This window comes from Calonectris borealis, chromosome 1, assembly GCF_964195595.1.
Source record: "Calonectris borealis chromosome 1, bCalBor7.hap1.2, whole genome shotgun sequence".
Lineage (NCBI taxonomy): Eukaryota > Metazoa > Chordata > Aves > Procellariiformes > Procellariidae > Calonectris > Calonectris borealis.
In genome coordinates this window covers 109030701-109040247 of record NC_134312.1, presented here as the reverse complement: position 1 = coordinate 109040247, position 9547 = coordinate 109030701, and positions in this window count along the sequence as shown.

Here is a 9547-nt window from a genome sequence, read left to right as displayed (position 1 = left end):
GCGCGACGGGGCGCGTTGCTAGGGAGCGGGCTCGGTGTCCTAGCAACGCGGGAGCGCGGGCGGGCGGGCTGCCGGAGCGCTGCGTGTGAGGGGAGGAGCGTCGCGCAGAAAGGGGGCGTCGTGCGGGTGAGCTGTGAGGGGGCCGGGCCGGGCTGGCGTTTTATGTAATAGCGTTTTTGAGCGCGCTAAGCGTGCAGCAAGCTGGTGTCAGGCGGGGCAGACGCTCGCTAGTGCCATTATTCTGTGGCGAACTTCAATGCGTTAAGACGCTTACTTCATTTTCGCTTTTCTGGGTTTTCCCTGCTGGCTGGAGGAAAAGATTATTACTGTCAGACCTAGCAGTGGCAGCGTGTATTGTACAGAAACATGGCCTGGGGAAGAAGTGCGTGTGCGTGCCCCTGGAATCATAGAATCATAGAATCATTAAGGTTGGAAAAGACCTCTAAGATCATCCAGTCCAACTGTCAACCCAACACCACCATGCCCACTAAGTCCCTAAGCGCCTCATCTACATGTCCTTTAAATACTTCCAGGGATGGTCACCCAACCACTTCCCTGGGCAGCCTGGTCCAAGGCCTGACCACTCTTTCAGTAAAGAAATTTCTCCTAATGTCCAATCTAAACCTCCCTTGGTGCAACTTGAGGCCATTTCCTCTCGTCCTATCGCTAGTTACTTGGCAGAAGAGACCAACACCCACCTCGCTACAACCTCCTTTCAGGTAGTTGTAGAGCGCGATGAGGTCTGCCCTCAGCCTCCCCTCCTCCTCTTCTCCAGACTAAACAGTCCCAGCTCCCTCAGCCGCTCCTCATAAGACTTGTGCTCCAGGCCCTTCACCAGCTTCGTTGCCCTTCTCTGGACACGCTCCAGCACCTCCATGTCCTTCTTGTAGTGAGGGGCCCAAAACCGAACACAGTATTCGAGGTGCGGCCTCACCAGTGCCGAGTGCAGGGGCACGATCACCTCCCTGCTCCTGCTGGCCACACTATTTCTGTTACAGGCCAGGATGCCATTGGCCGCCTTGGCTACCTGGGCACACTGCCGGCTCATGTTCAGCCGGCTGTCAACCAGCACCCCCAGGTCCTTTTCCTCTGGGCAGCTTTCCAGCCACTCTTCCCCAAGCCTGTAGCGTTGCCTGGGGTTGTTGTGACCGAAGTGCAGGACCTGGCACTTGGCCTTGTTGAACCTCATACAGTTGGCCTCAGCCCATCGATCCAGCCTGTCCAGGTCCCTCTGCAGAGCCTTCCTACCCTCCAGCAGCTTGGTGTCGTCTGCAAACTTACTGAGGGAGCACTCGATCCCCTCATCCAGATCACTGATAAAAGTAGTAAACAGAACTGGCCCCAATACCGAGCCCTGGGGAACACCACTTGTGACCGGCCGCCAACTGGATTTAACTCCATTCACCACAACTCTCTGGGCTCGGCCGTCCAGCCGGTTTTTTACCCAGCGAAGAGTGCACCTGTCTAAGCCATGAGCTGCCAGCTTCTCTAGGAGAATGCCATGGGAGGCAGTGTCAAAGGCTTTACTGAAGTCCAGGTAGACCACATCCACAGCCTTTCCCTCATCCATGAGGCGGGTCACCTTGTTGTAGGAGGAGATCAGGTTGGTCAAGCAGGACCTGACTTCCATGAACCCGTGCTGGCTGGGCCTGATCCCCTGGTTGTCCTGCACATGCCTCGTGAGCGCCCTCAGGATGAACCACTCCATAATCTTCCCCTCCTCGTCAGTGTGAAACCGCAAGTGAGCAGTGGAGAGCAGGAAGAAGACCGCCTAGCCATGGGAGAGCAGGCCTGGGACGCGCCCTTCTCCCCTCCACACCCTGCGGAGCAGGTGCATGCTGCAGCTGCTGGGGTAGGGCCGGGTGACAAACACTTCAAAAGCCTTTAGAGCCCTCAAGTGGTTTAGCCATTGGTATGATAAAGCGTTGTGATAGTTACTAATAAAATACACATGTAAAGTGTTGGATGTTGCACATTTTTCAGGATTTAAAAAGAACTGGAATATGATTGCTGTCTTTATAGCTGAAGTTATACCCACGTTATAACCCACTGTTGCATGGTTGCTATAAACAGGTTTCAAGCATGTACACACATTTAACATTCAGTATTGTGGCGAGTAAGGACACGGACTCCGTCTGAGAGGGCATGAAGACGAAGATGAAAAATCCCTTTATTATACAGCACAAGCGCCTTTTTATACCTCACATCATGCCACGTATGCACTTCAAAGAATTCCCTAGTACATCCCCTAAGCAAAGGTCATCTCGACACTCTTCCGCTAATTTCCTTATCTTTGTCACGCCCTCAGAACCGTGAACTGCCACCTCTTATCTCCCTTTTTCCCATGGCTTCTTTCACTTACCATCTTCCCATGGCTTCTTGTTTACCAACGCTATGATACTGCTTGTACTCTCAGACACTGATTCCTCCACATCTCCCCCTTTTTCTTTTACAACAAACACTAAGCTAACTGACTTTTCTACAATTCGTTCCTCACATTGCAATAAACATAGTACACACACAAGAATACATACGAATACAATCAAACGTGTAATTCCCAGTTCAGTCAAACTCATCATCCATTTTGCCAAGCCCCAATAATTCTATCCCTTGTGGCTCTACACTCGGGGGCGGACGGTACACCAAACATCCGTCCCAATTGTCAGTCACATTGCGGCCGCCACTACAAAGTGTTGCATGCGGCTCTGTGAGACCTAGGGTCCAGTTGTTCCACGGGAGTCCCACTAAGCAGGTGGAAAAAGGATCTCCAGGTGACGAGAGCGAAAGGCAAATGGTCTCCTGGCCTGTCTGATTCGCAAGGGCGATCCAGACGTTCTCTTTGGGCTGCGGTGGGGCCCAAAACGCCTGCGACAACGGCGAAAAAGACGGCTTGATGAACCGCGCTGGTACCCATCTTGGTCCTCAATCTGTGGAGACACAAGCATACCCTCAACCCCAGGTTATCAATGAAAACGGGCCTTCCCACTCATGAGATTCCAGGTTTCTCACCTTTACCCACGCCTTGTCCCTTATGATTGCCTCATGACCTTCAACAGAATCAAAATGTCTGCAAATCGGGGGTCCACCTTCCTCAGCCCACCGATTGAGAAAATTAAGAACATAAACGGCTTTTGCCAATCTTTCCTGTGAGGTTAAATCCCGTACTCCCCCTTTTTGTTTTGTTAACATGTCTTTGAGCTAACGGTGCGCGTGCTCAACAATGGCTTGCCCTGTGGGGCTGTGTGGAATTCCCGTGATATGAGTGATTCCCCACGTTTGCAGGAAGGTCCGTGTGGCTTGGGCAACGTACCCAGGGCCGTTATCTGTTTTTATTTTACTCCGAGAATGGAAAAAGCAAGAAGAAAATGTTTTCGGACATCCCGGGACTTTTCCCCAGTGTGGGCTGTGGCTGCAATTGCTCCCAAAAATGTATCCACTGAGACGTGGACACATTTGAGTCGACCAAAGTCGGGAAGATGTGTAACATCAGTCTGCCAAAGTTCGAGTGCCTGCAAGCCACGAGGGTTGACTCCCCCCGGCTGTGGAGGGCCTGCACACTGGCACTCAGGGCATGCAGTGACAATTTGGCGTGCTTGCGTAAGTGGTAAATGAAACATTCTAGCCAAGGCCTTAGCGTTCTGATGATAAAAGTTATGTGAATGCCTCGCTTGCTCAAATTTCCCCGGGACAACAGCCCCTGCAAGCGAATCAGCCAACCGGTTTCCCTCAACCAGGGGCCCCGGCAATGCAGTATGAGATCTGATATGCAATATAAAAAAAGAGTGGATCCTTTGATGAATGCGTTCTCTGAGGGTTTTAAACAGAGCAAAAAGCTGGGCATTATTTACATCTTTCAAATAAGCAAACTCCATGCAGGACACTACCCCTGCAACATATGCAGAATCAGTCACGATGTTGAGGGGGCATTGCCATTTTTCAAACACTCGTACCACTGCCGCCAACTCCACGATTTGTGGTGAACCGTCTTGTTTCCGAATATCAGATTGCCATTGATCATGGTCGTCCTTCCAGACAAGGACAGACTTACCCGTGTGCCCAGACCTATCCGTGAGGACCGTTAGAGCATCCAAAGGGGTCACGCTACATTTCGGCAATTGCTGCAGTGGTAGCGGGGACTGCAGCCATTTATGACTGGGAGGGTGAATAGAAATCGCTCCTGTAAAACCTTCCATAGCCATTTGAAAAGGTACAGATGTTTGCATCAACCAAGTTAACATAGGCATCACAACAGGAATGTAGATGGTATGTGGCTCTTTTCCGCACAGCGCTATCAACCGTTGCCTTCCTCTCATGACCAGGGATGCAAACATTTCTGCTCTAGTGGTGGTGGTTTTTCCAAATTGATGGGGAAGAAACACCCATTCTATGACCAACAACTGTTCGCCGCTGGGTGTTGGCTTCCATTGAAACAACAAACCATATGGTTGGAAGTCAGTGTTCACCATTGCTAACTGAAAAGGAAGCTCTGGATCACAGCGCTGTGCTTGCCGAGCCGATATCATTGTAGCAATCCACTGCAACGCTTGCTGAGTCTCGGGGGTTAACGTTCGTTGAGACCCCAACGCAGGATCACCTTTTAGCAAATTAAACAGAGGTCTCAACAGCTCATTGTTGATTCCCAACAGAGGCCTTACCCAATTGGTGGTGCCCAATAATTTCTGCAAATCAGTCAGGGTATGGACCTGACTACTGATCTTGAGCCCTTGCGGTATCACAGTTTGCTCAGTAATGCGCCACCCTAGATATTTCCAGGGAGCGGTCTGCTGCACCTTTTCTGGGGCAGCTATCAAGCCGTTACGCTGGAGGCTCGTTACAACAACCTCCATGGCCCCTTGTATCGTGGCCTCAGAGGGGGTTGCTACAAGGATATCATCCATATAATGATAAATTACGACTTCAGGCAATTGGGCGCGGGCTGGACTAAGGGCCCGTGCCACAAACCACTGACATATGGTGGGACTATTTTTCATGCCTTGCGGGAGCACCGTCCAATGGTACCGTTGACTTGGCTGGGCTACATTGGTCACGGGTACAGTAAAAGCAAACCGCGGCGCATCATCTGGGTATAGCGGAATGGTAAAAAAACAGTCCTTAAGGTCTATTATAGTGATGTGCCCGTTCATAGGTATCATGGTTGGTGAAGGGAGACCTGGCTGTAGAGCTCCCATGTCCTCTATAGCCTCATTTATATGTCTTAGATCATGAAGGAGCCTCCACTTTCCTGATTTCTTCTGGATGACAAAAACTGGTGAGTTCCATGGGCTCGTGGATGGCACAATGTGCTCAGCATGCAGCTGCTCAGCAACTAGGTCCTGCAAGTGACGCAGCTTGTCCGTGGGGAGAGGCCGCTGATCCACCCATATAGGCTTTTCACAGGACCATTGCAACTTCAGGGTGTGCTGCCGATCAGTAGCCCCTAGGATAAATTTGTCCCCAGGATGATTCCCCATTGTGACAAACAGTCTCGTCCCCACAGCATGGGAGGGGCCGGAAGAACAAAGGGTCGGACATTGGCCCACCGACCCTCCGGTCCCTCGATTTGAATTAATTGAACACTCTGCAGTGGTGCTGTTTGCCCTCCGATACCTGTAAGGGCAATCGGGACCTGTTTCGTCGGCCATTGAGCTGGCCGGTGTGACTGCGCAATGACTGTCACGTCAGCTCCGGTATCAATAAGGCCGCTGATGCGCACAGACTGCTGAGGGCCACCGCCTGACAGGCAGCAAGTCAGCTGCGGTCGCCCCGCAGCGACAGGCTGCGCCCACCGCAGTTGTGGCGTGCCGGTGGAACCAAAACCTCCACTCCCCCGTTCCTGAGGCTCCGCCGCAGGAGGGGCAGCTCGAAAGGAGACGAGCTGTGCTATTCGTGCTCCTGCCGGCACGTAACAGGGCGGAGTAGGCGTCCACAACATGATTTTGATTTCTCCCATATAGCCTGCATCGATAACCCCCGGGAGAGCGAACAAGCCCTGTAACGCGGCGGATGAACCTCTTATTGGGGTCCCAGTAAGAGTGCGCTGTAACTGCCGCCTAGCGGCCCCCACACTCCGGCGGGCACCGCTTGAACAGCCCTAGAAGTCAGGTTCACTGGGTGGGATGGGGCCAAGTCCACGCCGGCACGTCCCCATGTCCGGGCGGATAATTCGGAGGCACGGATGCCAGTGGGGGGGCTGGGGGCAGTTTGCATCATCGCATGGGGGGCTACTTGTATCATCGCGGGGCCCCTCCCCGCGCTCCTGCAACCGTTTCCCTGGGTAGGCTGACCGTCTTTATCATACCGCGACCGGCACTGATTCGCAACGTGCCGGCCCTTCCTACATTTTGGACACGTTCCCAGTTGTGAGTCAGCCGGTTCCCGCCTCCGCCTGCCTGCCTGCGGGCACTCTCTCTTAAAGTGACCAGGACGGCCACAGGTGAAGCACGTCTTTTGGCTAAACTTAAAGTTTGCAAAAGCAGTAGCCATCGCCACAGCCTGGTGCTCCACACGGTTGCATTCCTCTATCATTTCAACTACTGTAGGGTTTTTTAACGGACGGAGCACCTTCTGGCAATCCGTGTTAGCGTTTTCAATTGCCAATTTTTGTAATAATATTTTCCGCGCTTCCTCGTTCTCTACTTGTTTGTCCAAAGCATCTTTTAATGTCTTGATAAATTTCATATACGGTTCCTGCGGTCCCTGCCTAATATTAGTAAACGAGCGTTGGGGCTTCCCTACATCAGGGACCTTCATAAATGCTAGGTAGGCAAGATTCTTTGAATCATTTAGGGCTTCCATCGGGAGTAGTACCTGGGCATGGGCAGTGGCATATCGACCCTCTCCTACCAACGCCTCAACTCCCAAGAATCTCAGTGGATCTGCCGTGGGCCACCCCAAATAGTCCAGGGCTTTGGCCTCACAGAGTCGCCGCCACTCCCCATTCCAGAGCATAAACTGAGCAGAGGAGAGCAACAACTGCGCCAGCATTTTACAATCGAGCGGATATAACGTATAACTCCTCATGACTGACCCTAGCATGTTCGCAGAGTAGGGGGCACTGAGGCCAAATTCAATCACTCCCCTTCTCAACTCCTTCACTACTTGGAAATTCAGAACCTCCCACTGGCACCTTTGATGAGCTTCATAAATCACCGGGAACGCCTGGACCTCACGGAGCTTAACCGCGAGGTCAGAGTCCCTTTCTTACTCTGCCTCCCTTTGAATCCCCTTCCACACATCATGCGGATCCGGGGGATATAAGTCCGGCTCTTTCTCTGGGTTGACCGGCCCCGGATCAAGTGGGTTGGGATCATCACTGCCGCTACCCTGCTCCTCCCAGGCAGCCACCGCTCCAGCCTCAGTGGCCGGGGGCGCAGAAGGCTCTTCAGCCACAGATGCGCTCCCTCCTGAGTTTTCACCTCTCAGCTTGTCTTTAGCACTGACATGCTTTTTTAGGGTCTCATACAGAGTCCTCCAGGGCGCTAGCAGCCCCGCAGCCACCGAGTCCGAACGAGTGGCAGCATCCCAAAGCTGGGTGCCTGCTTCATCCCAAATTTTTAGGTCATAAATGTTAGTAGAATCGACTCCCTTAACGGTGGTTGCCACTCACTTCAGGAGTCGACTCAAGTCCTCATTATCCATGGTTACTTGATATTTCTTCAGGATCAATTCCATGGTCCTGCAAACAGTTTTTTCCTCCTTTGTCATGTTTGAACTCATGACTACCGCCCCCCACTGCTCACCTCTGTCCTGCAGAGACGATTAGGCAACGTCGCTATCCTGTTTCCTTTCAACAGCTTTTATCCCGTTTCCTTTCAACGGCTTTTATACCGTTTCCTTTCAACGGTTTTGCAGTTCAGCGGGGCTTGCCACCGGATCGGCAATTGCCGACTTTATGGCCCTTCAGACAGAGGGTCCCTGTTCAGGCACCATTTGTGGCGAGTAAGGACACGGACTCCGTCTGAGAGGGCATGAAGATGAAGATGAAAAATCCCTTTATTATACAGCACAAGCGCCTTTTTATACCTCACATTATGCCACGTGTGCACCTCAAAGAATTCCCTAGTACATCCCCTAAGCAAAGGTCACCTCGACACTCTTCCGCTAATTTCCTTATCTTTGTCACGCCCTCAGAACCGTGAACTGCCACCTCTTATCTCCCTTTTTCCCATGGCTTCTTTCACCTCCCATCTTCCCATGGCTTCTTGTTTACCAACGCTATGATACTGCTTGTACTCTCAGACATTGATTCCTCCACACAGTATATGTTTTTAAAGTGTTATTTTACAAAGGAGCACATTTTCAGAAGTCATCCTGATGACAGCAATGTGAAAAATATTTTTTTTTCCCCCAAGCATAGACGGTGTGCTTTGCCTCAAGGCCCATTATTTGCAAATGGAGGCTTAGTTACTGGCTTGTCAAGTCTATTTAGAAAGGGATTATCAATTTACAGGAATTACAAGCCTCAGTGTAGAATACATAATGAGTCTTAAATTTCTTCCAGCCAGTCAGGGTTTTTCCCTTTGTAATCTTTAGACAGCTTTTTTTCATAGTTAAACATAGTGCAGTGCAAAAGCCAGGTGTGATTTCCTCTTGCCTGAAAGGGAGGAGTGCTCTTAAGCTAGCGGTTAGAGAGGAGTTTTTCTGGAGAAGTGGCTTGATTCGTAAGAAAAATGAGAATTATGAGAATGGGATTTCCCAAGATGACAAAACCCTTGGGGGTAGAGAGAAGATTAGAAGAGGAAATACATTTACATGTGACCACAGATCAAGATACCAAGCCTTGCGTAAGAATTTTATCTTAATCTTGAAAACCATGCTGTAGTGTTTTTAGCTGTTGTTTTATCAGAAACTTTTGGGGGTAAACTGAATTGTAAAAGTGACATTCTGTTACCTGTAAATCATAGTAGTCTTGTACTGTAATAAAATGAAGTTTTTATATATATTTTTTTTTCAACTTGAATACTTGGCCAGTCTTGAGGGGTTTTTAATAGTGGCGGACTGTGGGCTCCCCCAAAAGCCTCAGGGTTCGTTCAGGAGGTACTACTGTTATGCTCCTGAGCACTGGGGGGGACAGCCGAAGTCCTGAAGAGGCAGTGCAGGCATCCTCCACTGGTTTGCATAAGGCACTTTCGGAGCGGGTAACTGAATTTCAGTGCGAGAAGTGATGTATCCTTGTGAGAAAAGCAGTGGACATAACAATACACAGGGAAGCGGGATGGGCAGTGCCTGAACTTCGAGGGTCTCGCATCTGTTTGTGACCGTGTACCTGAAACTCAGAGTCGCCTTGAAGGATTTACCCGGCAGTGGGATGTCAGTAGAAACAACAGTGTAAACAGTAACCGTAGTTAAGATTTATGAATTTCTAAGTGGCATAAGTGCCACTGTTGGTGAACAAAGTCCCCTTGTCTTATGACAGAGAGGTGAGTCTCACAAGCACTAGTTCAACATCGTGATGCATACCGCAAAACTTTCTGGGCGTTGATTTAGTAAAGAAGTCCTTTCCTGAGACCGATTTCAGAGGGCTTTAAAACTGTTTCATGGGTCGTTA